Source organism: Microtus pennsylvanicus, chromosome X (assembly GCF_037038515.1).
Source record: "Microtus pennsylvanicus isolate mMicPen1 chromosome X, mMicPen1.hap1, whole genome shotgun sequence".
NCBI classification, from domain to species: Eukaryota; Metazoa; Chordata; class Mammalia; order Rodentia; family Cricetidae; genus Microtus; species Microtus pennsylvanicus.
In genome coordinates this window covers 26,011,776-26,038,871 of record NC_134601.1, presented here as the reverse complement: position 1 = coordinate 26,038,871, position 27,096 = coordinate 26,011,776, and the positions used below count along the sequence as shown (strand labels likewise).

The 27,096-nt window shown below is 38.6% G+C and overlaps 1 pseudogene; it reads right to left on the bottom strand.

Moving 5' to 3' along the window:
• Positions 1–6,364: 6,364 nt before the first annotated feature.
• Positions 6,365–22,262, bottom strand: LOC142840281 (heat shock protein HSP 90-beta pseudogene; annotated as a pseudogene).
• Positions 22,263–27,096: the final 4,834 nt, after the last annotated feature.

The following is a 27,096-nucleotide window of genomic DNA, read 5'->3' as shown; positions in this document are numbered from 1 at the left end:
AATCTTGTTGGCTGTTTTTCAGGGAAAATGACATACATTCTGGTCTGTTTTTGAATGTCTAAATCTTCTTGGAAGGTGTAAATAGTCACATGGGGAGGCCTCTTGCCTTTTAGTACCATTTATGAGTGGGAATTCTATCAAGAACTGGGGTTAGAAATTAGGTAACATACAGAAGCTATGTCTCTGACCCTAGGCTTTAGCATTCATTAGTTAAGGTACACTGGTAGTAGTGTTTATTAGGCAGCTCACTGAGAATTCAGAGGAGAGCTATTTATTCAGACTTCTTATCACTACCAGTCTGCTAAAAAGTGTGCCACAAGTTCATAGGAAATGTTAAGGAAAGGTGAATATGATAAGTTCCATAAGATGGCTTGGCTTCGTAAAAATTTACTTCTTGATGCGGCAAAGCCTGCCACCAATATAGAGAGGAGGACCTTTTGAGATGTTCAATATTTATAGAACTGCTTTCAAGCTGGCACTATTTCACTTACTTTCAACTATTTCTTGACTTCCTGGTTGTTGACTTTCACTTTTCCTCTCATTTCTGTCTTCTAAGTCTATGACTTGTACATAAAATTGTCTGTTTGACATTTTCACTGGAGGACTGCATAGCTTTTTCCAAAGTTAAGTGGCCAAGGTTGAACTATCAAGTCCTTGTTGCTCAAGTCCAACCTCACTTCTCCTAGTTTTTCTCATCTAAGACATTACTACCATCTATTTATCTTCTCAAGCAAACAGTCTTTGTGTGATCTCTATTTGAATTATCACTTCGTTATCATTTTTTAAAAATTTTTCTACACTGTGCTACTTAGCTTGTCTGTCACATAGTAAGGGTTATTAGATATTTGTTGAATAGAATGTTCTACTAATTAATCCCAATTCTAGCCTTATGTGGCTAGTTTTATGTGGTTTTGGACAGGAAGGTGTTTTGCTTCTTATTTCTAGTATTATCTTTCCCTTCCTTGTGACTACTCCAGTAACCTGGTCCTGGGATAGTACTGTTAGATTATTGTAAGGATTTGGAAGAAGGGGATAGGATGGGAGAATATAGATGATTCATAGGAGAGGTAGAAACAAAGGAGTGAGGTTTCTGCCAGAAGAAATGAGCTAGGGAAATGGTAGAGCTAGGAAAGCGGTGAGTACTTCGAGAACGTGGTCAATAGACATTTCTGAGAAAGGGTGGAATTGAAGCCACAGCTGGAAAAGTAGGCTACTGGCAGCTTGTGGAGAGAAAAAGTTCCTTAAATTCATCAGGGAATTATGGCCGTACTTGGTAAAAGCATGCAATATGAACTCTGCACTAAAACTGTTAAACCGTAAATGAGAGCTGTGTAGACAGTATGAAATTAAAATCTGTTCCATTAGGTTATGACCAATTTCCCTGTGAGATGAGTGTGGCTTAATTTTAAAGAATTTCACAGAAACATGCTACTTTTGACACTGTTAATATTTCTTGTTAAAATTCTTCACATGCTTACCATGCACTTGAATGTACTGTGAAATTCTATAAGTGCAATTATTCTCCTTGTCATATTACCAACACACATGCGTGAGAGTCACCCACTCTGTGGACATTACACTTTGCCTCTAGAGATGAAGGACAAATTCAGCCCCAAAGTAGCAGAAATTAGGTGGTGAAAGGGAGGGACTCTGATTTTCCTTGGGTCTTCTCATTTAAGGAGCCTCCTCTGGTTTCAGCATCAGGGAATAATTAGTGTGTGCTAAAGAATATTGTGAATTATTGTTCATTTCAGGAAGAACAATTACAGAACACTCAGTGGATCCATGCTCCAAGTTCCTCACTTGAAAGCATTTGTTAGTTGCTCCCTTCTGTAAATTGGGGGCCACCCAGCAAGTTTCTGCTTTTCGTAGTGATTATTTCACTAGATGCATCTCTCTCTCTCTCTCTCTCTCTCTCTCTCTCTCTCTCTCTCTCTCTCTCTCTCTCTCTCTCCCTCCCTCCCTCCCTCCCTCCCTCCCCCCCTTTCCCCTTATGTGCTTTCCCTTTGGGTGGATTACATCGAATTGGCAATGATCCTGTAGATACTGAGCCAACACATATTTTCCACGAATCCAGAAGAGGAATGCCATTTTAATTACAGCCGGATTCAGGAAAACTAGAAACTCATGTCCTAGAATGTGGAAGCTCATCGTGTGGGGAAAGTAAACAGACATTTTCTAGAGCTAGGATCTATGGGCTTCTGTACTGAAAGAAGCAGGCTTGAATTTAGCATTAGAATTATATTACGACTAGAACTACTGAGCAAGCGGGGGCTTCCGAATCAGGCAATGTCCTTTGTGCTCGTGGAAGTTTTTCTCTTTTCATTTAATTTTTATTCACATGGATCTATTGTACAAAGTGATGGACTTCAAAATGATATTTTCATTCAAGTGTATTATGTAATTTAGCCATATTCATTCTCCATCAACTTATCTTGTCCCTTCTTAAGTCTTCTCCAAAAGTGTCTCATCTACTTTCATGTCACACATACAATGATTTTATATAGATAATATAAAAGCTATATAAGAGAAAATATGCTATACCGGTCTTTCTGTGTCTGGCTTATTTTGGATAAGAAGATGCTCAGGGTCTGGGTGCAAAAATATACAATATTCAGGATTCCTCCTAAATGAGTACATTTTAGTTTCTTTTCCCAGAAAAATAAAAAAAAATGAGTAGCCATGTGAGATTATGGATATGTTAATTTGCTTCACTGTAGTAACTTTTAAATTGTCTGAATATATCCCATAACATGATGTATATCTTAAATGCTCAATTTAGTATGATCTTCTAAATTACTGCTCCTTGTAAATTAGTTTTACTATCCTTTTTTTTGTGCGTTCCAAAAGCAAAGATGAGAAAAAAAATCTACTTCTTAGGGTTGTTCAGGATTGAGTGAGATTGCAAAGTATACAACACACATTGTGTGTTACATAATGTTGCATTTAAAATATATTATATAGTTAGGTATGAGTGTGTGTATGTGTGTGTGTGTGTGTGTGTGTGTGTGTGTGTGTGTGTGTGAGAGAGAGAGAGAGAGAGAGAGAGAGAGAGAGAGAGAGAGAGAGAGAGCGAGCCTGTGTGGAGGTCAGAGAACATTTTTACAAACTGTTGTTTGTAAAAATTGTGTATACTGATTCCAGGAATTAAACTCAGGTCACAAGGTTCCAGACTTGTTTGCTATGTATCTTTACCTGCATAAGCCACCTCACTGGTCAATAAATGCTACTTTTAAAATTTTGCATCAATGAGGAGATTTGAGAAACTATAAGACAAGTGAGAATGTATTCCCTATGCAGTTGTACTTCACATACATGCAAGATTCACAAGGCAGAGAGTTTATTTTGATCTCTGATTCCTAGAATAAGAAGTCAAGTCAAGTAAATGAAAATCAATGTTTGATATGGGTAAACTTAAACATTCTTTGAGTTTCATGACTTCCTGTATCCCAAAGGGTGGGGATTGTATTGGGCTTAGGATAAAATTCAACAATGACATAAAGGAGAGGCTTCCTTTAATACTTTTCTGAAAGAAACTCTGTCTGTGTGTGTGTGTGTTCACACAGCTCATGTGCAAGTACCCATGTACATGCATGCCTCCTATGTGTCTGGGAACAGCTGTGTTGACACCTTGGACTTAGTAATAAAGCCATAAACAAGTTTTAACTGTGGAAAACAAACAAGTAACTAGGCAAGAGCTTGTGCAGAAAATGAGATTAGGGATAGATTTTAAAACTTGAACAGAATCAGATAGCAAGAATGTATCAATTATAAATGCAGAGATTGGAAAGAGATCTTGGAAATTAATTTTTCCTACCCAATGCATAAATTCTCTCTATCACATATCACATCCATGACAATTGGCCATCCCATGATCACAAATACTAGTGAGACTATAGCAGTGGTGAAGAACTATTTATGCTTCTGGCATAGATGTAAATTAATCTTATCACTTTGAAATAAGCATGGACTTTCCTTGAAAACCTAAATATAATTTCCAGACTCAATATGAGAAATTTTCCTTGGAAACCTGAATATAGAATCCAGCCACAATATGAGAGATTTTGCCATGTTTTGTATCTTGTTTTGTTGTGTATGGCTGTTGTCTCTTGGAGGCCTGCTCTTTTCTGAAGGGAAGTGGAGGGTGAATGGATGGAGAGAGTGTTTTGGAATAGAATATTTGTTTAACTAAGAAAAGATTGTTACACTTGTGTGTATTGCAGAATAATTGTTTAACTTTATAAAGATGTGTTACTTTTGTTTATGCTGCATTTATTCAATTAGGTAAAGATGTGTTGCTGTTTTGCCTTGCCTGCCTAAGGTACCTGATTGGTCTTATAAAAAGCTGAATGGCCATTAGATAAATAGAGGGATAAACAGGGCTGGTGGGCAGAGAGTATAAATAGTAGGAGGAATTTAGGCTCAAAAAAGGAAAGAGTGAAGGAGAAAGAGGGGGAAATGCCTGGGGTCAGCTAGCCGGGCAGCTGCCAGCCAGACACGGAAGAATTAGGAACGTAGGGCATACAGAATGAAGGAAAGGTGAAAAGGCACCAAGGCAAAACATAGAAGATAGAGAGAACCTGGTTACATTGACTTAAAGAGCTAGTGGGACAAGTATAAGATTCGTAACTAATAATAAGTCTCCACGTCATAATTTGAATAATTGTGATCTGAGAAAGCCTGACACAGGAGAGAGGATCAGAGGGGGCTGGGAGGAGTAAAGGGAGATGTATTGTATTAGAGAAGAATCTATTTTCAATAAAAATAAAGAAGTTAAGAAATGAATAATTTTATGATTCAACATTTTCACTTCTGGGTATATAGTCAAGGGAAGCTAAGTCAGTATGCAACAGAAATACTTATTGTTAGTGTTATTTACCATACTCTTCACAGTAGCCCAAACATGGTCAGTTTAGGTGCCAATCAACTGATGAATTCATAAAGAAAATGTGGTACCTATACACAAGGATGATTTTCTGTGTCTTGTATGTTACTTAGAATGAGGTTTTTTAGGTTCATTCATTTGGGGATGAATACTAGGGTTTCTCTCTCTTTTTAAGCCTAGATAATCTGTTTCTATATTCCATACTTTTTAGCATTCATTAATTGTTGGAAAGTTTGGTTGTTTGAATTTCTTAAGGCTACAGATGTGTTTTTGATAGACTGTTTTCATTATATACATATATTCATTTCATTTTATACATACACATATATTCAACAGTATGATTGCTGGGTTATATAATAAATCGATTTTTAAGTTTTTCAGGGCATTGATATTGTTTTCCATAATGTCTGAACTGATTTACGTTCCTACCAGAAATGTATAATGATTTCCTTTTCTGTCAGTATTTGTTATCTTTTGTCTTTTTAATAATAGTCATGCTTACTGAAGTTAGGTAATATCTCATTGTGATCTTGACTTGCATTTCCTTCATGATTAGTAATATTGAACCCTTTGTTCCTATTTCTTTGTCTTCTTTGAAAAAATAGCTATTTAGATATCTGGCTGGCTCTTGAATTGGGCTACTTTTCTACTCTTGAGTTGTATGAATTCCCCATATACTTTGAAACTAAAAATCTTGTAATTTACAGGGTTTGTAAGCAATTTTCTGATCCATAGATTGTGTCATTTTGATTAATTTCTCATTTGTTATGCAGAATCTTTGTTTGATGCAGTCCCATTTCTTTCTTTTTGTTTTGCTGCCTGTACATGTGGCTATGGTCAGGACCAGTGTCAAGGATCTTGTTATCTTCCCTTGTTTTCTTCTAAGCATTCTATGCTCTTCTATTTTATATTTGCATATTTTATTCATTTCTAGTTCACGTTGGTGTAAGGTTTGTATCCATTTCCATTCTTTGACACGTGGAATTCAGTGTTCTGAGGAGTATTTATTGAAGAGAGAATTCTTTCCTCATTGTGCCTTGTTGGTGCTCTAATTGAACTTTACCAGACTGTATATATTTAGATGTAGTGGTAGTATTTTCCACACATTTGCCTTATTTCAGACTCATGCTTATTCACTACAATGCTTTCCAAGTGTGCAATTCTTCTTAGTTATCTGGTGCCTGGAAATTCTCTGTTAGCTGAAGATTATTTTTTAAAATGAAGTTAACGCTGAAAAGTTCAGCACTCATACCTTGGGCTTCAGATAATAACACAAGAGGCTTGAAACAGATGAAGACATGTGAATGAAGAAGGGCCTATGATGTTACATTGTATTAAAATCTACCTTTAAATAATACTTACTGTACTTAAAAATCTACATCTCCTTCATTTTTGATAATTTTCATTTCAAAACAATGCAACCACCCATAATACTAACACTTAAACCTGCTATTCGGTGAGGGTGGGGGATTTCCCTCATTAAGACACCAAGGACAGGATAGAAGAAAACCAATAGCCAAGCAGGTCAGGGTCAGTCAAGGCTTCTGGGGAAGCCATGGGAAAACCATACAGAGGGCTCCAGCTTCCAGAAAGATCTCTATATACTTCTTCCATGTGATGTGCATCCTAGTTACCCTCAAGTGAAAGAATCTTATCAGGAACAGCAGCACTGGGTTCCTCCACTGGCACCTCATCTTCCTCAGTGCCTAGACCTAGTTTGATCATGTAATAGATACCATGACAATGGGCCCTGAGATCCTCAAGGGAGAAGGAAGAGAAGAAAGAGCATTTGCAAACAGCAGCACCTCTAGGTTCTAGAAGGCTTTGTCATTTTTGTCCTCCTTGGTGTTCTGCTGCAGGGTCTCCATAGTGGGGTGGTTGGGGTTAGTGTCTAGGAACAGCATGTGGCCTATTGTAGAGTTGTTTCAAAATTCCTGCACCTTCATGATCCATTCCATGTTATATGTGCAGCCATTGGTGCTTCTCACAATACAATGGGCTGTAGACATGACTGCTGGAGATTGTCACTTTCTCAACCTTCTTACCCAAGATCTCCTTCATGAGCTTCCCGAGATTCTCCAACTTTGCCTTGCTCTCTTCCATTTATTTTCTTCTCCTCCTCATTCTCTGGTAGCTCCAGGCTCTCCTCAGTCACTGAGACAATTTGTTCCCATTCAATTCTTTAAGCTTCTGTACTTAGTCCTAATTAATAGGCTCAGTCATATACACCACCTCAAAGCTCCACTTCTGCACATGCTCCACAAAGGCTGTTTGTCACCTGCTTTTTTCTCTGACCAGTGATGTAGTGGATGGATTCGGTGTCTCCTCAGCGTGAGACACATACTCTGACATGGAAGTCATCTCATCTCCAGACTGAGGAGTGTGGTGGCACAGCAGCTCAGGGAGGCATCACAGGTTAGTGGAATCTTCTTGGATTCCAAGCTTCCGATTCTAGTTCTCTTTGTCTTTTGCCACGTAAGAAACAAACTCAAGGTATTTCTTCAAAATGTTTTTTTTTTTTTTGTAGATAACTTTCAAGATTTTGCTTTTCTCAGGAGATTCTCAGGGGTAGGTACTGTAGTCAATCAAGCCACAGATATAGTTGATGTATTCAGGTATCAGCTCATCACAGCTGCCCATGATGAACACAAGATGAATACAAGAGTTTGATGTTGTTTTCCCTGTTTTCAAAGAGGCTAAAGGGAGCCTGCTGCAGGATGAAGATCAATGTTTTGAATTCCGACAAATCTTTTACAGAGAAGTATTTGACTTCCAAGTAGTCTTCCCACCTATTGGTGAGGCTCTTATAGAATTCATCATATTCATTCTGAATGAAATCATCAGGGTTTCTGGTCCAAATATGCTTGATTTTATCCAGTTCTTTCTGATCAAGGTATTACTCCTTAATACTCTTGGTTTTCTTTGTCTTTTATTTTTTCTTTCCACTTTCCTCATTCACCCCCATATTTTCAATATTAGGCTTCTCTTAATTCTTATCTTTTTCTCCTCTTTCTCACCTTTCTCTTCATCTGCCTCATCAGTACTAGTCTCCTTTCTTTTCCAAATAGAGAATGATGGGATAGCTTATGACCTGTGAGTGCTTATCCATCACTCCTTTGACCTTCATATCATATAGCTGTTCTGACTGGTATTTTTTTGAGGTGAAGAATAATTTTTGTATCTTGGCCAATAGGTTCGCTGTGGTCTGCATAAGTAGGGAAGGATCCACTAGCAGAAAACTCCATGAATACAGCTCATGTTTTTATTTTGTAATCACAATCACTTTCTGTACCACCAGATAGGCAGACACGAATCCAGCCCCAATCCTGGACATGTCTGCACTAGGCTGGAGATTCTCCACAAACATTTTTGTGCCAGGCTTGGCAATGGCTCCCAAGTTAGGTATGAGGTCAGCCTTGGTCATGCCAATGCCAGTGTCTACCAAACTCAACTTGTGTTCCTGATGCCTGGGGATATTGTCAATTTCTAGATCTTTACCACTGCTCAACTTGAAAGGGTCCGTCAGGTTATCATAGTGAATCTTGATCAAGGTATTGGAAGCATTAGAGATCAACTACTGGAGGAAAATTTCCTTGTTCAAGAAAGTCTAGATGATGAGGAACATGAGCTGAGATGTTTCTGCCTGAAGGAATGATTTCTCCTAGAAAGACAAAGAAAATCTCTACCGTCTCTCCTTCATGGGGCACTTTCTCAAGCATGCTGAAGGAAAAGCACTAAAGAAGTACAGGACAGGGTGGGCCAGGACTACTCACATGTAGCGGTTGGCTTGTGAGGTGGTGAGGAATGACCCCTGGCTGCACCTGTTATGAACCTAACACTATGCTTTTATGAGATTTTTGCCTTGTCCTCATTTGCTATTTATAATGGCTGAAAGTACGTCTGAGTTGGATTATCCATTAGTGTAGCTATTATTGTCTTCTCCACCACTGTCACCTCCAGCACCAGCAGATATAGTTGTCTTAAATTTTGAAGTCACTTGATTGATGTGTTGTTCTTCTCGGGAACACCCAGGAAAGAACAGGACTTCCCTGTTCTACAGGGATTGCCTCACTGTCCGCCCAACCCATGCAAAATCAACAAAATCTAACAGTTCCAGTTTCATTTCATAAAGTTGTAAAAATGTAATTAGCAGCTTGTTTTGAGAATATATGTTATGAAAATAATCAATGTTGTTGCTTTGTTGTTATTCAACCTAACTAAAGACCTGTTTTTTTTTCCCCCAATGGATGTATCTTTCTTTCTGTGTAAAGCTGTTGCTGTTGCCTGCCAACACCTTTTAAAGTGGGTACAGTCAGAAGGACTCAGTCTTCATAATGTGCTGGCCCCTGAAAGTTTGACTGGGCTTTGGTAAGCAAATGGGCAACACAAACTGGACTTGATGCATTGTTCCTTTTTTTGTTTTGTTTTAGGGCAGAAAGCTCTAGGGTGTGGGGTGGATCTGGGAGGGCTGGGAAGTGAGTGTGATCAGAGTGCATTCTGAGAAGCTCCCAAATAATCAATAAAAATATTATGGTGTGAAAAAACTGTTCCCTTACTGGGTGGACTGTTGGCAAGAAACATTTTGTGTTTTGGAGCTTAACTGCTGTACCCTTTTTTTTCTTTTGATGGCGAAGCTACATGAATAGTTGCCAATAAATATAGGAACAATATAGGAAGCTTGGAACTTGTATGTTCTTCTACTTACCTGCCTTATAAGAGGGGAAATCATCCCTCACATGATCTTAATATAGTCTTTGAAAAATAATTGATTATTCACAGTTACAGATTATTTACCATGTTCGTGGTAATGCATTAAGTACTTTATGTGTTGTTACTCACTTTGCTTAATTTTTCTAACAGTTTCTCACAGTTTTTCTTGGTCTTTTCATTGTTTCCATTTTATAGATAATGAAAGGGAGGTTGGAACTCAGGAAAGTTAAACAACATTCTCAAGTGAAAATGGCCACAAAGTCAAAGAGCCTGGGGGTGGGGTGGTTCGAACCAGCATGAGGATACAACTTTCCTCTTTGTTCTCATCCTGTATGCTATATGCCTTATTGGAACAAGTGGGCAGTGTCTCAGCATTTGGGTGAAGATTAGGAATTTACAGGTGCAGCTGGAAGAAAAAGAGACTTAATCCTGTCAGATTTTCTCAAAACATATTTTTTTTCTAGCAGATGTCTGTTTTCTTTCATTTTGCATTAATAAACCTGTTCTAAATGTGTGTTTACTTGGTAAACAGTTAATGATAATGCTTTCCACCTGTAGTCCTCAGAAAAAGCTTAAAAGTTAAAGTGCAATTACGATTAATGTGTATGAAAATGAAAATCGTCAAATTAACCTAGAATATTACAGTGCAGAATGTAATGCGGCAACAGTTTCAGCATAAAAAGAAGCCTGAATAATTAGGCACCATCTCTCCACACCGAGGAACCTATGGCCTCACAGCCACTTTGTTCCTCATCTCTATATGGATAGAGTCTCTGGTGCAGGAAGAAAACAGAAGCTTGAAATGGACTTGGATCTTAGCATTTCCCTCTCCTTTCTTTTCTGCCTAACACCAAATTCATCACAGAATAACAAGTTTCCTCATCACATTTTAGTAATATTCATATTTGTTTGGCTCTCTGCACCTCCTTATCTCTCTACTCCCTACTCCATCCCTGCTGTGCTCTTCTGCTTTTAGTATTTCCCTTTATACTTGTATCTATCATGTGTCGTATTGCCCTTACACCTACCCTTAAGACTCTTTTTCCCCTGTCGTTTATTCTTACTATGCTGTTCTTATTATCAACTACCTTTTTTTCATTTAAAATGTAACTTTACTCATGTTTAAAAATTGAATTATTAAAAAAAGCAAAGGGTGATGCTTTAGTATTAATTATTATGAACTTGACACTGATTATAGTAGTTTGACAGGAGAATCTCAATTGAAAAGTTATCTAGAACAGATTGGCCTGTGGCCATGTCTGTGGGAGATTATGTTGTTTATTAATAGATGCACAGAGAGCCAACCTGCTGTGGGCAGTATCATCCTTAGGTGATCCTCGGCTCACCATGAAAGCAAGCTAAGTCTGGGCCTGTGATTGAACTGGCAAGTAGTGTCCCTCTTGGTTTGTACTTCAAGATTCTTCTCGAGTTCCTGCCCTGAAGTCCTGTATGGTGTAGGAGGATCTTCTTTCTATGTGTTGCTTCCATTGGTCAAATAAAGAAACTGCCTAGGCATTTTGATAGGGCAGAACTTAGATAGATGGGGAAGACAGGACTGTATGCGGGGAGGAAGAAGGCAGTGTGGCAGATGCCATGGCTCTCCTCTCTGAGATGGATGCTGGTTAGACTCATGCCAGTAAGCCACAGTCAAGTGGCAATACACATTAATGGAGATGGGTTAAACTAATATGTGAGAGTTAGACAATAAGAGGCTAGAGTTAATGGGCCAGGCAGTGTTTAAATTAATATAATTTCCATGTGGTTATTTCACTGGTTAAACTAGCTGGGTGGCGGGATGCAGCCCACCACTCCACATTACAACACCTATAAATGGAGACTGCTCTTATGTTTCCTGGCTACCCAGACACAGAAACTGTATTAACTCCAGCACTGTTTGGCCAATAACTCAAGCATATTCCTAGCTAGCTCTTATATCTTAAATGAACTAATTTCTATGAAATTGTTTGTTTGTTTTACAAAACAGGGTTTCTATATAGCTTTAGAGCCTGTAGATCAGTCTGACCTTGAACTCACAGAAATCCACCTGCATCTGCCTCCTGAATGCTGGAATTAACGGCATGCACCACCACCACCTGGTCAGATTCAGAGTTTTATATTCCCATTTAACAGCCTCTTTTACTCCAGTATAATTTTTAAAAATTTGCTCATGCTTTATTTTAGTCTTTCTTTTATTTATTTTTTTAATTTAGTTTTTTAAAAAAAACTATTTTTTTTTTCATTTTACACACCAATCACAGTTCTCACTTCCTCCCCTCCTCCTGTTGCCTCCATTTTCCACCCAACCTCGTTCCATCTCCTTCAAAGAGGGTAAGGCACATTGCATTGAGGAAGGACCAAGGCCATGCCTACTGTTTTTAGGCTGAGCAAGGTATCCCTCCAAAGAGAATTGGTTCCAAAAAGCCAGTACAAGCAGTAGGGATAAATCCTGGTACCACTGCCAGTGGCCCCATAGTCTGTCCCAGCCAAACAACTATCACCCACATTCAGAGGGCCTACTTTGCTCCTATGCTGGCTTGTTCCTTCCCTGTCTAGACAGAGTTGGTGAGCTCTCATTAGCTTAGGTAGGCTGTTTCAATGGGTATCCCCATCATGGTCTTGACCTCTTTGCTCATATTCTCACTCCTCCCATTCTTGAACTGGACTTTGGCAGCCAGCTCAGACCAGTACTCTGCTGTGGCTCTATGCACCTGTCTCTATCAGTTGTTGTTTAAAGCGTCTATGGTGCCATTTATGATAGTAATCAATCTGATTACAGGGCAAGACCAGTTCTAACACCCTCTCTACCACTGCTTAGGGTCTTAGCTGGGGTCATCCTTCTGGATTCCTGGGAATTTGTCTAGTGCCAGGTTTTTTGTTGGCCCCATAATGGCTCCCTCAATCAAGATATCTCTTTCCTTGCCCTCTATCTCTGTTCTTCCCCTATCTCAACTATCTCATTCCCTCAAGTTCTCTTCCCCCCTTTCGGCTCACATCCTCCTTCCCTTCTCCCCCCACCTCTATGCTCCCAATTTTGTCAGGAGATTTTGTCAATTTCTCCTTCCCAGGGGGATCTATCTGTGTTTCTCTTAGAATTATCCTTGCTACTTAGCTTATCTGGGGTCATGGACTGTATGGTCATCATCCTTTGCTTTGTAGCTAGTATCCACTTATGAGTGAGTACATACCATGCTCATCTTTCTGTGTCTGTGTTACCTCACTCATGATGGCTTTTTCTAGTTCCACCCATTTGCATGCAAATTTTAAGATGTCATTGTTTTTTTTACCACTGAGTAGTACCCCATTGTAGCACATTGTAGCATATTTTCTTTATTCATTTTTGGATTGAGGGGCATCTAGGTTGTTTCTAGGTTCTGGTTATTATGAACATAGTTGAACAAATGCCCTTGTATGATTGAACATTCTTTGGTATATGCCCAAGAGTGGTATTGCTGTGTCCTGAGGTAGGTTGTTCCAAATTTTCTGAGAAAATGCCATACTGATTTCCAAAGTGGTTGTACAAGTTTATATTCACACCAGCAATGGAGGAGTATTCCCCTTACTATACATCCTCTTCAGCATAAGCTATCATTGATGTTTTTGGTCTTAGACAATCTTACTGGTGTAATACAGTATTGCAGAGTCTTTTGATTTGCATTTTCCAGATGGCTAAGGATGTTGAAGATTTTCTTAAGTGTCTTTCAGCCATTTGAGATTCTTCTGTTGGGAATTCTCTGTTTAGATATGTACCCTATTTTAATTGGATTATTTGGTAATTTGATATCTAATTTCTTGAGTTCTTTATATATTTTGGAGATCAGTCCTCTGTCTGATGTGGGATTGGTGACCTTTTCCCATTCAGTAGGCTGCTGTTTTGTCTTATTGACTGTGTCCTTTGCTTTATAGAGCTTCTCAGTTTCAGGAGGTCCAATTTCTTTATTGTAGCTCTCAGTGTCTGTGCTACTGGTGTTATATCTAGGAAGTGGCCCCCTGTGCCCATGCATTGAAGGCTACTTCCCATTTTCTATTCTATCAGGTTCAGTGTAGTTGGATTTATATTGAAGTCTTTAATCCACTTGGACTTGAGTTTTATGCATGAGGATAGATATGGATCTATTTTCATTCTGCTACATGTTGATATCAAGTTATTTTAGCACCATTTGTTGAAGATGCTTTCTTTTTTCCATTGTATCATTTAACTTCTTTGCCAAAAATCAGGTTTTCATAGTGTGTGTATTAATATCTGGGTTTTTTATTTGTGTCCTTTGATCAATCTGTTTGCCTTTATGCTAATACCAGGCTGTTTTCATTACTGTAGTTCCATAATAGACCTTGATGTCAGAGATGGTGATACCTCTGAAAGTTCCTTTGGTGTACAGGATTGTTTTAGCTGTCCTATTTTTTTTCTTTTTCCATATGAAGTTGATTATTGCACTTTTGAGGTTTGTGAATAATTGTGTAGCGATTTTGATGGGGATATCATCAAATCTATAGATTGCTTTTGATAAGATTGCCATTTTTGTAATGTTGATCCTACCTATCCAAGGGCATGGGAGATCTTTCCACTTTCTGATATCTTCTTCAATTTCCTTCTTCAACCACTTAAAGTTCTTGTCAAACAGGTCTTTCACTTCTTTGGTTAGTGTTACCCTAAGATATTTTATACTATTGGCAGCTAATGTAAAGGGTGATATTTTTCGGATTTCTTTCTCAGTTTCTTTATCATTTGTATGTAGGACGTGTACTGATTTTTTTTAAATTGATCTTGTATCTTTGTTCAGGAGGGAAAATTGGTTTGTAATTCTCTTTCTTGCTTGTGTCTTTGTGTGGTTTTAGTATCAGGGTAACTGTAGCTTCATAAAAAGAGTTTGGCAATGTCTCCTGTGTTTCTATTATGTGGAACAGTTTGAGGAGTATGGTTATTAGATCTTCTTTGAAGTTCTGGTAGAATTCTGCACGGAAACCATCTGACTCAGGGCTTTTTTTGGTTGGGTGTCTTTTGATGACTATTTCTATTTCATTGCAGGTTATAGGTCTATTTAAATTGTTCACCTGGTTGTGATTTAATTTTGTTATGTGGTGCCTATTCAGAAAATTGTTTTTGTAGTATTACCTAATGACTCTCTGGATTTCCTCCTTGTCTGTTTTTATGTTCCCCTTTTCATTTCTAATTTTGTTAATTTAGATGTTCTCTCTCTACCTTCTGAATAGTTTGGATAAGGTTTTGCCTATCTTGGTGATTTTTAAAAGAACCAGTTCTTAGTTTCATTGTTTCTTTGTATTTTTTGTTTATATTTTATTGATTTCGGCCCTTAATTTGATTATTTTCTGTAGTATATGTCTCCTGGGTGAGTCTGCTTCTTTTTGTTCTAGAGCTTTCAGGTATGCTCTTAAGTCATAGGTGTAAGATTTCTCCACTTTCTTCACGTAGGCACTTAGTGTTATCAATTTTCCTCTTAGCGCTGCTCTCATAGTTTCCCATAGGTGTGGGTACATTGTGCCTTCATTTTCATTCAATTCTAGGAATTCTCTAATTTCTTTCTCTATTTCTTCCTTGACCCAGGGGTGATTCGGTTGAGCACTGTTCAATTTCCATGAGTTTGTAGACTTTCTGCCACTAGTGTTGTTGTTAAATTCTATCTTTAAACCATGGTGATCCTACAAGATACAGGGGATTATTCCATTTTTTTTGTATCTGTTGAGGTTTGCTTTGTTTCCAAGTATGTTTTGTATTTTGATTATTATATGGTGAGAGAACTTTTTTTTTTGGTTCAGTTTATTTGGTGTTCTGTAAGCTTCTTACACCTTCATACAGATATCCTTCTTTGTTGGGGAAGTTTTCTTTTATGATTTTGTTGAATGTATTTTCTGTGCCTTTGAGCTGGGGTTCGTTTCCTTCTTCTATCCCTATTATTCTTAAGCTTGGTCTTTACATGGTATCCCAGATTTCCTGGATATTTTGTCTGAAGAATTTGTTGGTTTTAACATTTTCTTTGACTGATGAGTCTATTTCCTCTATAGTATCTTCAACACCTGAGATTCTCTTTTCTATCTCTTGTATTCTGTTGGTTATGCTTGCCTCTGTAGTTCCCATTCGTTTTCCCAGATTTTCCATATCCAGAATTCCCTTGTTTTTTTTTTTTTATTTCATCTGTTTCAGTGTTCAGGTCTTGAACTGTTTGCTTCACCTGTTTGTTTTTTCTTGGGTTTCTTAAAGAGATTTATCGATTTCTTCCAACTTTTTGTTTGTCTTTTCCTCCAGTTTTTTAAGGAAAAATTTCATTTCCTTTTTAATGGTCTCCAACATTCTCATAAAGTTACATTTAAAATTGTTTTCTTCTGATTCTTCTCGGTTAGGATGTTCAAATCTTCCTGTTGTATGACCACTGGGTTCTGATATTACCATGTTGCTTTTTAGGTTTTTAAATGAATTCTTACATTGGCACCTACCCATCTCCTCCTACAATTGGTGCTGGCAGTGTCTCTGCCTCTTTGTCCAATCCTTGAAGTTTCTATCTGTGTCTTTGGGAACTGTTCTTGGTCTGCTCTGTCCTGTCGCTGTCTGTGTCTTGGGGAGTCTCTGAGGACTCTCTTGTCCAGCTCTCTTGGTCCACTCTCTTGGTCTGCTCTGTGCAATAGCAGCCTGTGTTTCAGAGTTCTTTTCTTGGTCCTCTTTGTGCTGTTGCAGCCTGTGCTTCAGAGTTTCTCTGAGGTCACTGGGGGGGGGCTATATTGGAGGGTTTTGGGGTGGAGTTGGGCTCATATCTTACAGGGCCCCATTCATAAGGTGGTGTTTTGGAACAGTAGTCTACCTTCAGGAAGCTTGCCTGATGGCTGGCTAGAGAAGGTGAGGCAGGTGGGGGAGGGGCCTTGGGTTTTGCCCTGGTACTGAGGGCCTAGATAGGGGGGTACTCTGATGTGTAGGTCATCACTCACTTCTTGGTTCTTTCTGTACTCGCTGTCTGTGTTTCAGAGTTCCTCTGAGGCTGTGGGGAATAGGAAGGTTTGGGGGCAGAGTGCAACTTACAGTTTACAAGGTCTGATTGATGAAATGAGGGTATTGGAGCAACCTATCTGTAGAAAGTTTGTCTGTTGGCTGGCTAGAGTAGCTGATGCAGGTGGGGGAGGGGTCTGGGGTCTTGCCCTGCTACTGAGGGCCTAAAGACTAAGGTGCCCTGCTATGTGAGTGATCACTCACTTCTTGGTCTTCTCTGTGCAGTCACAGCCTGTACTTAGCTGTATTTCAGACTTTCTTTGAGGTCGCGGGAGATCTAGCCCTTCTTTTAAAACACATTTTACGTTTTTATTAAAAAAAATACTAAATGACTTAATATGAACCAGATGCCCTGAGTGTTCACTAGGCTGTATATGTGTTAAGTAAATTATAAGAAACAATCTACTAAATATATAATGTGACTCTTAAATCCCAAAAGATATTTATAGATTTGAGAAACAAAGAGAGAGCTGAAAGTTGGAACACATATTACATAATTTAGATGGTCTAGATATAGGTAGAATCTGTGGTGTCTGGTAACTATTTACCCCATAAAACATGGTCATTGATGGGTTCTATTCTCTTCACTGAATGATTGGGGTCATAGCAAATGTTTGATGGAGGCAGATTTTGAAGTTGTGTGTGCTAATGGTGCTGAGGTGTCTACTCTAGATCCAAAGGGCAGTGATGTTAATGAAACCCCAATTCTCTCAGTCCTGCTGGTGTATGGCACCTATCTCTAGTTACATTATACTTTTTTCTCACCATTGACGAGACATAAGTTTAGAATTCTCTTCCATGATTACTACTTACTTTGTTGTAGCTCCTGGAGCCCATCCATAAATCTTCTTGTAACCTGAAAGCAAAGAATATTACATCTTAAGAATTTAAATTCTATGACATATTTTGAGTAAATATACATAAATTTTCTCTACATACAGTAAAATAAGAAGTGGTGTCATGTATCTTTCAGAAGGATATTGAATTATGCAGTTGGTTAAAGAAGCTTCATTAGTAATTTGAGATTGTGGCATGGAATTTCTGGGGTAAGCACAGTTTTATCATTGTTTTTATGTTGAAAAAATTTTCAATTTTTACATAAGCAATTCATTTATTAGAATTAAAATTTTAAATAGATATTGCCTATGTGTTTGTCCAATTTTAATGCTACTTAAAAAGTGTTTGTGTTAAGTAGATACACCTAAATATTATGATGATTAAATCTAGAACAGCCTGGTAGTACATAGAAATTTTAGGCCAGCCTGGGTTATTTAGCAAGATCCCATTCTTAAGCTAAAACAGCAAAATATAATTTGACAGAAGACAGTGTGGTATTTTGAATAAGAAATGTCTCCCATGTATTTGAAAACTTGGTCCAGGGAGGTGGTACTGTTTGGCAGGAAGTAGGGTTTTGCTAGAGGAAGTATGTCTTAGGGGGGCTGGGTTTAACAGTTTATAGTCATGCCTAACTTCCACCTTGAGTTGTCTGCTTGTTGTGTCTCAATGGACATGTGTTAACTTTCTTGTCTGGTCATCTGCTGCAATGCCTTCTCTGCCACCAAAGACTATTGCTCTCAAACTATAAATCCAAATAAACTCTTACTTCTTTAAGTTACCTTGATCATGGTATTTACCATAGTGAGTTTTGAGAAAATTTACCAGGCATCCTTATTCTACCTAATACTACACACATCCACATCCATATACCCACACAACCAGTTTACAATGGAATTACATTCCAATAATAGGCACCATAAATGGAAGATATCACAAACATTCATTTTGATGGAAAAACTATCAGATAAACAGAAAGGTGAATTGCCTTTTCCAATATCATACAATTAATAATCAGTAACACTATCATCCAAAACTGGGTACCATCTAACACATCTACTATGAGATGCTGCCCTTCTCACCTTTATTTAAGATGTGTCTGTGTCAGGCACTCTGCAGTTGTGAAAAAGGTTAGTCACATAGATGGAATTTCTCCTGATCAAAGTTGACGTAGACTGTTAGAACCTGAAATGCTGTCATTTAAGTCCAGTTGTCCACTACAGTGTAAAAAAAACATGGCAATAGAGGAAATGTCTCAACAAAAGCAGGAGAGATACTAAAAAGAAGAGAATCTGTCTGTTCAGGAGATTTTAAATCTTAATTCTAACAAGGCTACTTCATTTCCAACATCTTATAAGGAATGTTATCTGCTGAAATCCTCTTTGAAAATAAAAACAGAGAAGTAACATATTAATGTTGAATTCATCAGAAATTTTATCATCTTAGTATAGCCTCAGAATACTCAATAACTGTAGTATTTACGAGGGAGAATTAACAAGCAGCATAAAATTAGTCAGGGACTGGCTTTATATGTAAGGTTATGAATGACTGATGTTTAAGCCAGCTTTTAATTACTCAGGAATAACCATCCAGATTTTGACTTGCCAGACCACACCTCCCTTCTGCTGTATGCCTTCTGGGTATCTTTCTGGTACTTTGATAGCTGCTTGATGTATGGTAAAAGCGTTGGTAGGAGAGGAGATTATAATGATTGGCTCAATACAAGTCTTGTTGCCATCTGTGGATGTATTCTTTCCCCATTAGTTTGGCTAGTAAAGAAAGGGCCATTTGGTGCTTTGCCGAGAAGACACATGCTATAAGGGTAATTTAAGGATTCTCTTTGCCAATAATCTTCTTCATAGCATAGAACTGGGGATTTTTATTGGGCTTTCAGATCTAGGTGCAGTTTTCAATATTCTCAAGTTGTGTTGGCTGTGAGCAACATAATTATTTGATGTCAACAAACAAGGAAACTGCTCTTTGTCAGAGGAATCTGGGATATCCACTTCTAACCTAGTTGAAGCTGTTCAGAGTCCAGCTGTTTGGGACCCAACTTTGAAATGATTCTAAGTGGCTGCTGGTTAGTCAAGTGCCCTTTTCTGGCAGATATTGTGATGAAGTCTACTGACATGCTTCTTTTCTGAGCCCACTGAGATTACTAGGAAAGTGGGTACTGCATCACCAGTTAGTAAGGATGGTTCCTTTTTCAGAAAGATTTCTTTTGTAAATATTATGAGAGAGGGTGAGATTATGGATCCCTAATTGTGGATAGATTCATTGAATCTTTTGTTTTTTTTAGATGGTGGTTTGGAAGGGCTCAGTATCCAACTGTAGTAATCAAGTTGTACCCAAAGATATGGTTTATGACCATTCATCAGGGGCTGTTTGTATTTTGCTATAGGTTTCCTTACCTACAGTGAGTGAGTTGTTTGCTATGGTTCCTGGGGTAGGACGAGAAACAAGTGTTTTCTTCTCTTGAGATCACTGAAACTTCAATGAAAAGTTTTGCCTGCTGCACACCCTTTGTAATATAATATGCAGTTGAACTGTTTACATACTTTTTATTCAGTGCTGTGACAGTTGTCTTTCTTAATCAGTGGTTTTACATAATTAAAACATTAGAAACCTAAAATTAGAGACAAATTCAGACATCCTTGACTTCTCCTTGGAAAACATCTGGCTATCCTTAAACAATCACCTGACCTCTTCCCAAGTCAGGCAGAAATCAACTTGGGCTTTCTTTTGTCTGCAGACAGAATATCAAATCCTCTTTCTGGTGAGCAATGTCTGGGATTAAATTAACTACTCAACAAAGAAACCCTGTCTCAAAAAAAATTAGCTGCCCAAATACTCTTCTTCCTGACTAAAAGGGTCAGACATGCTGGCTTGCCTGAAGATACGAGCAGTTCATGTCTTCTATCATAGGGTAACTATTAGTAACTGCCATTTCTGTATACTAAATCTTAATCTTACCTTCTATTTGTACACTCTGACAATGACTAAGCAGTCATTGAATGCCATGCACTGTGTTGCTATGCGAGAACTACCTCATAGCTTCTGGTGTTCCTTTGCTTTGTTATATAGAAGAAAGAAGCAAATAATTAGGTTAGAATCACTTGAAGAATGCTTACTACTCACTTAATATTCAGATGCTATCCACTATATTGAAAGATAATAATTAATAAAACGCCATTATTTTTTCTAATAGTGTTTCCATATGAAGTGCAATTTTGGGCTTAAAGACTTTCACTTGAGGAAATACCTCATTATTTCAAATATCTTTGAATCTGGATAAGAGAGATAAAGGGATGAGTCCCTTTCTTACTTAGATTTTATTATCCACAATACCTATTCAGATGAAATGTTTTACGTTTTTATTATTTTATGTGTATGAATGTTTTGCCTATAAGCATTTGTGTGCACTATGTGCACGATAGGCTGGCACAGGCAAGAAAAGTGCATTGGATCTCCGAGACCTAGAGTTATATGGATGGGTGTGAGCCATCACGTGGGTGCTAGAAATCGAATACAAGTTCCCTGTGAGAGCAGCATGTGCTCCTAACATTGTGTCATGCCTGCAAGCCCCAATCCAGATTTTTGACACTCCTTTCACTTGAAAAACTTATTGCCTTCAGCTATGATACAAATTACATATACGTTATAATATTTATCTATATGTGAAGTGTTTGTAAAACATCATAACCACACTCAGTGTAGTCAATCAATGTTTGACTTAAAATAGATTTAAATGTAGAATTCCATAATTACATATTTTGTGCTTTTCTCATAGTCACTCTTCCACTCCTCTGCCCAACTCCTCCCAGATCTACCCTTCCCCCTCCCAAATTCATGTCTCTGAATGTTTTCTAACAATGCCCTCAGTCCAGTGTTCATCCAACAAGAATGATTGCCCATAATCTCCTGGGTGTGGGTTCACCTACTGAAGTATGATCTTGATCTAAGAGAAACCACATTTTTAAGGCAAACTAACTCTCCTTCTCCTAGAGTCCATTAATGACAACAACTCTTTAGCCAGGAGTGTGGGCTCATGGACCTCTCACTAATCCATGCTTGAATGTTGACTGACTCGATCTTGTGAGTCTTCAATAGACAACCATGGGTGCTGTGAGTTCTTGATTACAGGGTCCTATCATTTCTACAAGATACATTTGTGCCTAAACCTTTCCTGACCTCTAGCTCTTACAATATTTTCGTCCCCTCTTCCATGATGGCCTCTGAGCTTTAAGGAGAGAGACAATGTGGTATATACGTACCATTTAATGGTGAGCATGGAGTAGTATATTTTAAAAATAAATGTGTGTATTCATAAGCATGTGCTCACACACCCAAACAAAAACTATGAAAGATCCCTTTGGGGGCTGATATGGAGTAAGCTGTCCATTTTCTTCCTAAAACAAAGGTATTTAAAATTTGAATAATATAGCCTACTTTTAGGACAGTGGCTATTCTGACTTATGCACTATTATATGCTAGTGCTATTTCTTGTTTGGGAAACCCAACTTGCTTAGGAAAGTTCAAATAAGAAAACTATAGCCTGTGATGGAAGCCTCTGACTCCGCAGAAACCAGGCCAACATCCTGAACCCCAGTTAAGACCCCTCTCACTCTTTGTGTGACTGCCCAATATAACCCCAATTGCCTCTCCTCTCCTTGCCACCATACCCCAGCTCATACCTCTGTCAGAAGTCTCTTCTTCAACCAGAGGCAAGACCAGCATCCTTAATCCCTGGTAAGACTGCTTCTCACCATGCCCACACTTGCACTGCACAACTCCAAGTGATCTTCCTCTCCTCATCACCATATCCTGGACCACACCTCCCATGGAGACCACTCACATTGTCCCATGTCTGCAGAACACAACCCGAAACTCTTGTCCTCTTCTTGTCTCCATGCCCATACCCACACCCCTGACAGAAGCCTCCTCTTATACCAGAAGCCAAAACAGTATCTTGGGGTTAATACTGACCCTCCCCCCCAGATTGTCCCTGCTTTTTCAGTATAACTCCAATTGCTCCTTTACTTCTCATCATCCTATCCTGTCCCATACTTCTGGCAGAAGCCTTCCACTCTATCAAAGGTCAGACAGGAATCCTGATTCTCAGAAAACAGACCATCATCTTAAACCTTAGAGCTCAGGCTTATTTGCTGAAAACCAAGCAGAAAGCTTCTATCCCAGCAGAATCCAGGCCAGTATCTGATCCCCAGAGAAACCCAGGCCTAAGTAGAGGATACATACATTCATAGCCAAAACTCCAGCCTCAAACTTGGATAGCAACCTGCTGCTGGACCAGAGGGCATCCAGGCCATCAAAAGTATATCCTCCAATGTGGGTAGAGACCCTCTACTTAATCACAGGCTGTAGGGTCCAGAAGACCAGAGAGGAAACAAAAACTAAAAAATAAAATACCCATTCAACAAAAGCAAGTCCAGAAATTGGCACCTACATAGCTATAGAAATAAATCACTCCATATCCATATGCCAAAATAAGTATAAGAACCCAAATAACAGTAGGCAAAGCAATGTGTCACCACTACAGCAAGCCCTAAATATTCCAACACAGCTGAAGCACAAGGATACCATCTTAAAACCAACTTTATGATGATGATAGAAGTCCTTAAAGGAGAAATAGATAAATCAATAAAGAATCAAGGAAAAGATAATCAAAAATTTGGAGGAAATCAATAAATATCATAAAGAATGTCAAGAAAATTAAGAAAAATTAGTTGATGGAAATGAATAGAACAGTTCAAGACCTAAAAATGGAAACAGAAACAATAAAGAAAACACAAACCAAAGGAATTCTGGAAATGGAAAATCTAGGTAAGCAAACAGGAATCAAAAGATGGGGAAGCACACTACATGCTCATCCCAGAAATGCAGAAATGGTTCAACATATGAAAAATCTGTCAATCTTACCTACCATATATAGAAACTGAAAGAAAAAACCCATATGATCATCTCAATAAACACTGAAGGAGCATTTGACAAAATCCAACACCTCTTCATGCTAAAGTTCTTGGACAGATCAGGGATACAAGGAACATACATAAACATAATAAAGCATTATACAGCAAGCCTATAGCCAACATCAAATTAAATGGAGAGAAACTCAAAGCAATTCCACTAAAATCAGGAACAAGACAAGGCTGCTCACTCTCTCCATATATTTTCAATAGACTACTCAAAGTTCTAGCTGGAACAACAGACAGCCAAAGGAAATCAAAAGTATACAAATAACAAAGAAATAAGTTAAAGTAGCATTCTTCACAGATGATATGATAGTATATATAAGCTACCACAAAAATTCTACCAGTGAACTACAGCTTATAAACAACTTTAGTGAAGTGGGTAGATATAAGATTAACTAACAAAACAAAACAGTAGCCCTACTATATACATACAATAAATGGACTGAGGAAGAAATCATGGAAACAATATCCTTCACATTAGCTAAAAATAACATTAAATATCTTGTGTGTGTGTGTGGGGGGGAGAGAACTCTAACCAAACAAGTGAAAGACCTGTTTTATAAGAACTTAAATTTTTTGAAGAAAGAAATTGGAGAAGATATCAGAGGATGGAAAGGTCTCTCATGCTCATGGATTGGTAGGATTAACAGTGAAAATTGCCATTTTACCAAAAATAATCTGTAGATTCAGTGCAATCCCCATTAGAATCCCAACACAATTCTTTACAGACATTGAAAGAATAATACTCAACTTCATGTGGAAAAATAAAAAACACAGGATAGCTAAAACAATCCTGTACAATAAAAGAACTCCTGGAAGTATCAACACCTCTGATTTCAGGCTTTACTACATAGCTATAGAAATAAAAATCACATGGAGGCCAGGCAGGCAAATACAGGTGTATCTGTGTGAGTGTGAGACCAGTTTACAAAATGAGTTCCAGGATATTTATTGCTACACAGAGAAACCCTGTCTTGAAAAAAGAACTAAAACAAACAAACAAAATCCCCCAAAAATCAGCATGGGGTTTGCATTGAACTGTACACCCTGTACAAAATTCAAGTCCAAGTGGATAGAAGATTTCAACATAAATCCAGCCACATTGACCCTCATTGAAGAGGAAGTGGGAAGTAGCCTTAGGACACAGGAGACCACTTTCTAACTATAACATCATCAGCACAGACACTGAGAGTGCTGAGTAATAAATGGGACCTCCTGAAACTGAGAAGCTTCTGTAAAGCAAAGGACATGGTCAACAAGACAAAACGACAGCCTATAGGATGAGAAAATATCTTCACCAACCACACATGGGACAGAGGGATGATCTTCAAATAGACAAAGAACTCAAGAAACTAGACTTCAAAAAGAACCCAAATAATCCATTTAAAAATGGAGTACAGATCTAAACAGAGAAGTCTCACCAGAAGAATCTTGAATGGCTGAGAAACACTTAAAGAAATGTTCGACATCCTTAGCCATCAGGGAATTGCAAATCAAGATGACTGTACCTTATACCTGTCAGAATGTCTAAGATCAAAAGCACAAGTGACAACACCTATTAGAATGGCTAAGCTCAAAACCACAAATGACAGCTCATGCTGACAAGGATGAGAGTCAAGTGGAACACTGCTCCATTGATGGAGAGAGTACCAACTTGTACACCCCTTTTGGAAATCAATATGATCATTTCTCAGAAAATTGGCAATTGATATACCTCAAGACCCAGTTATACCACTCTGGGGCATGTACCCAAAGGACACTAATATCTTACCACAAGAACACTTGCTCAACTATGTACATAGCAGTTTTATTTGTAATATCCAGAAACTGGAAACAACCTAGATGTCCCTCAACCAAAGAAACTGATAGACAAAATGTGGTATATTTATACATTGGAGTATTCCTTGGCTGTTTAATAAAATAACATGAAATTTGCAGGTAGATGGATGGAACTAGAAAACATCCTCAGTGAAGTGACCCAGATCCAGAAAGACAAATATGTTATGTATTCACTTATAAGTGAATATTAGCTGTAAAATAAAAGATAACAATGCTACAATCCACAGACCCTGAAATGCTAAGTAACAGGGAAGTCTCAAGTGGAGGGGGACACTTGTATCTTTCTGGGAAGAGGAATTAGAAGAGATTTTATGGGTGGACTGGGGGTGAGTGGGGATGGGAAAATGAGGGATCAGCTGGGGGTGAGGAGGGGGAGGAGAGTACAGAAAGAGCCCATTGGAAAGGGAGTCATTTTAGGGTCATATAGAAACTTGGGCAAGGAAAACTCCCAGGAATTTACAAGTTGACTTCACCTAAGACTCCTAAAATTAGTGAATACTACATAGACTGAACTGGCCAACTCCTGTGATCAGGCAAGACTTCCAGTGGAGGAATTGGAAAACCAACCCAGGCACATAAGCTTCAACCTACAGTTTGTCTTGCCTATGGGATGTGCTAGGGTGAGGGTGGCGCAGAGATTGTGGGAGTGGATAGCCATTGTGGAATATTAGTTGAAGATGTGTTACATTTGTTTATGCTGTAAAACATTTGTTTAATGATGCAAGGATTATTGCATTCTTTTATGGTACATTTTTTTTAACTCTGTAAAGCTGTGTTACCCTGCCTGTCTAAAATACCTGATTGGTCTAAAAAAGAGCTGAATGCCCCATAGCAGGAGAGAGGATAGGCTGGGCTGGCAGGCAGAGAGAATAAGTAGGAGGAGTGGGAAGCAGGAATCAAGGAGCAAAATAAGGAGGAAAACTCCAGGGGCCAGCCACCCAGTTACATAGCAAGCCAAGGAGTAAGAAGTAAAGAAAGGTATACAGAAATAGAGAATGGTAAATGCTCAGAGCTCCAAAGCTACACAGAAACCCTGTCTCGAAAAAAAAAATAAAAGAAAAAAAAAACCTTTATGTATTTATTTGGAAGCTGGGAGGCAGCCCCCCCAAAGAGCCAAAAGACTTTAAAAAAAAAACAACAACAACTACACCAACCAATGACTGTTTCAACCTGAGACCCATGCATTGACAGTGAATCTATCCCTGACACAGCCTGGAACACCAGGACCCAGAGGCTGGACGGCTCAGAGACATAGGATAGAACAAAACATGTCTGGGGGAAAATGTCAATGGAACAATGCTTAATGATATTGTGCTATACTCATGGATTGGTGACTACCCCAATTGTCGTCAGAGACCTTTCATCCAGTAACTGACGGAAACAGATGCAGACCCACAGCCAAACATTAGGCTGAGTTCAGGGAATCCTGCTGAAGAGAGGAAGGATTGTAGGAGCCAGACAGATCAAGGACACCATAAGGAAATCCCCAGAATCAATTAACCTGGATCATAGGGGCTTACAAATGCTGAATCGAGAACCAGGGAGCCTGTGTAGAACTAACCTATGCCCTCTGCATGTATGTTACAGTTGTGTAGCTTGGTCTTCTTGTGGGATTCCTAACAGTGGGAGCAGTGGCTGTCCCTGGCTTTTTTTCTAGGTTTTGGGACCTTATTCCTCATATAGGTTTGCCTTGCCCAACCTTCATACAAGAAAATTGCTTAGTCTTACCACAACTTAATATGCTATATTTTGTTGATACCCATGGAAAGAAAGCCTGAACTTTTCTGAATAGAAATGGGGGAGGAGTAGAGGAGTGGGTGGGGGAGGGTAGAGAGAAGGGAGGGAGG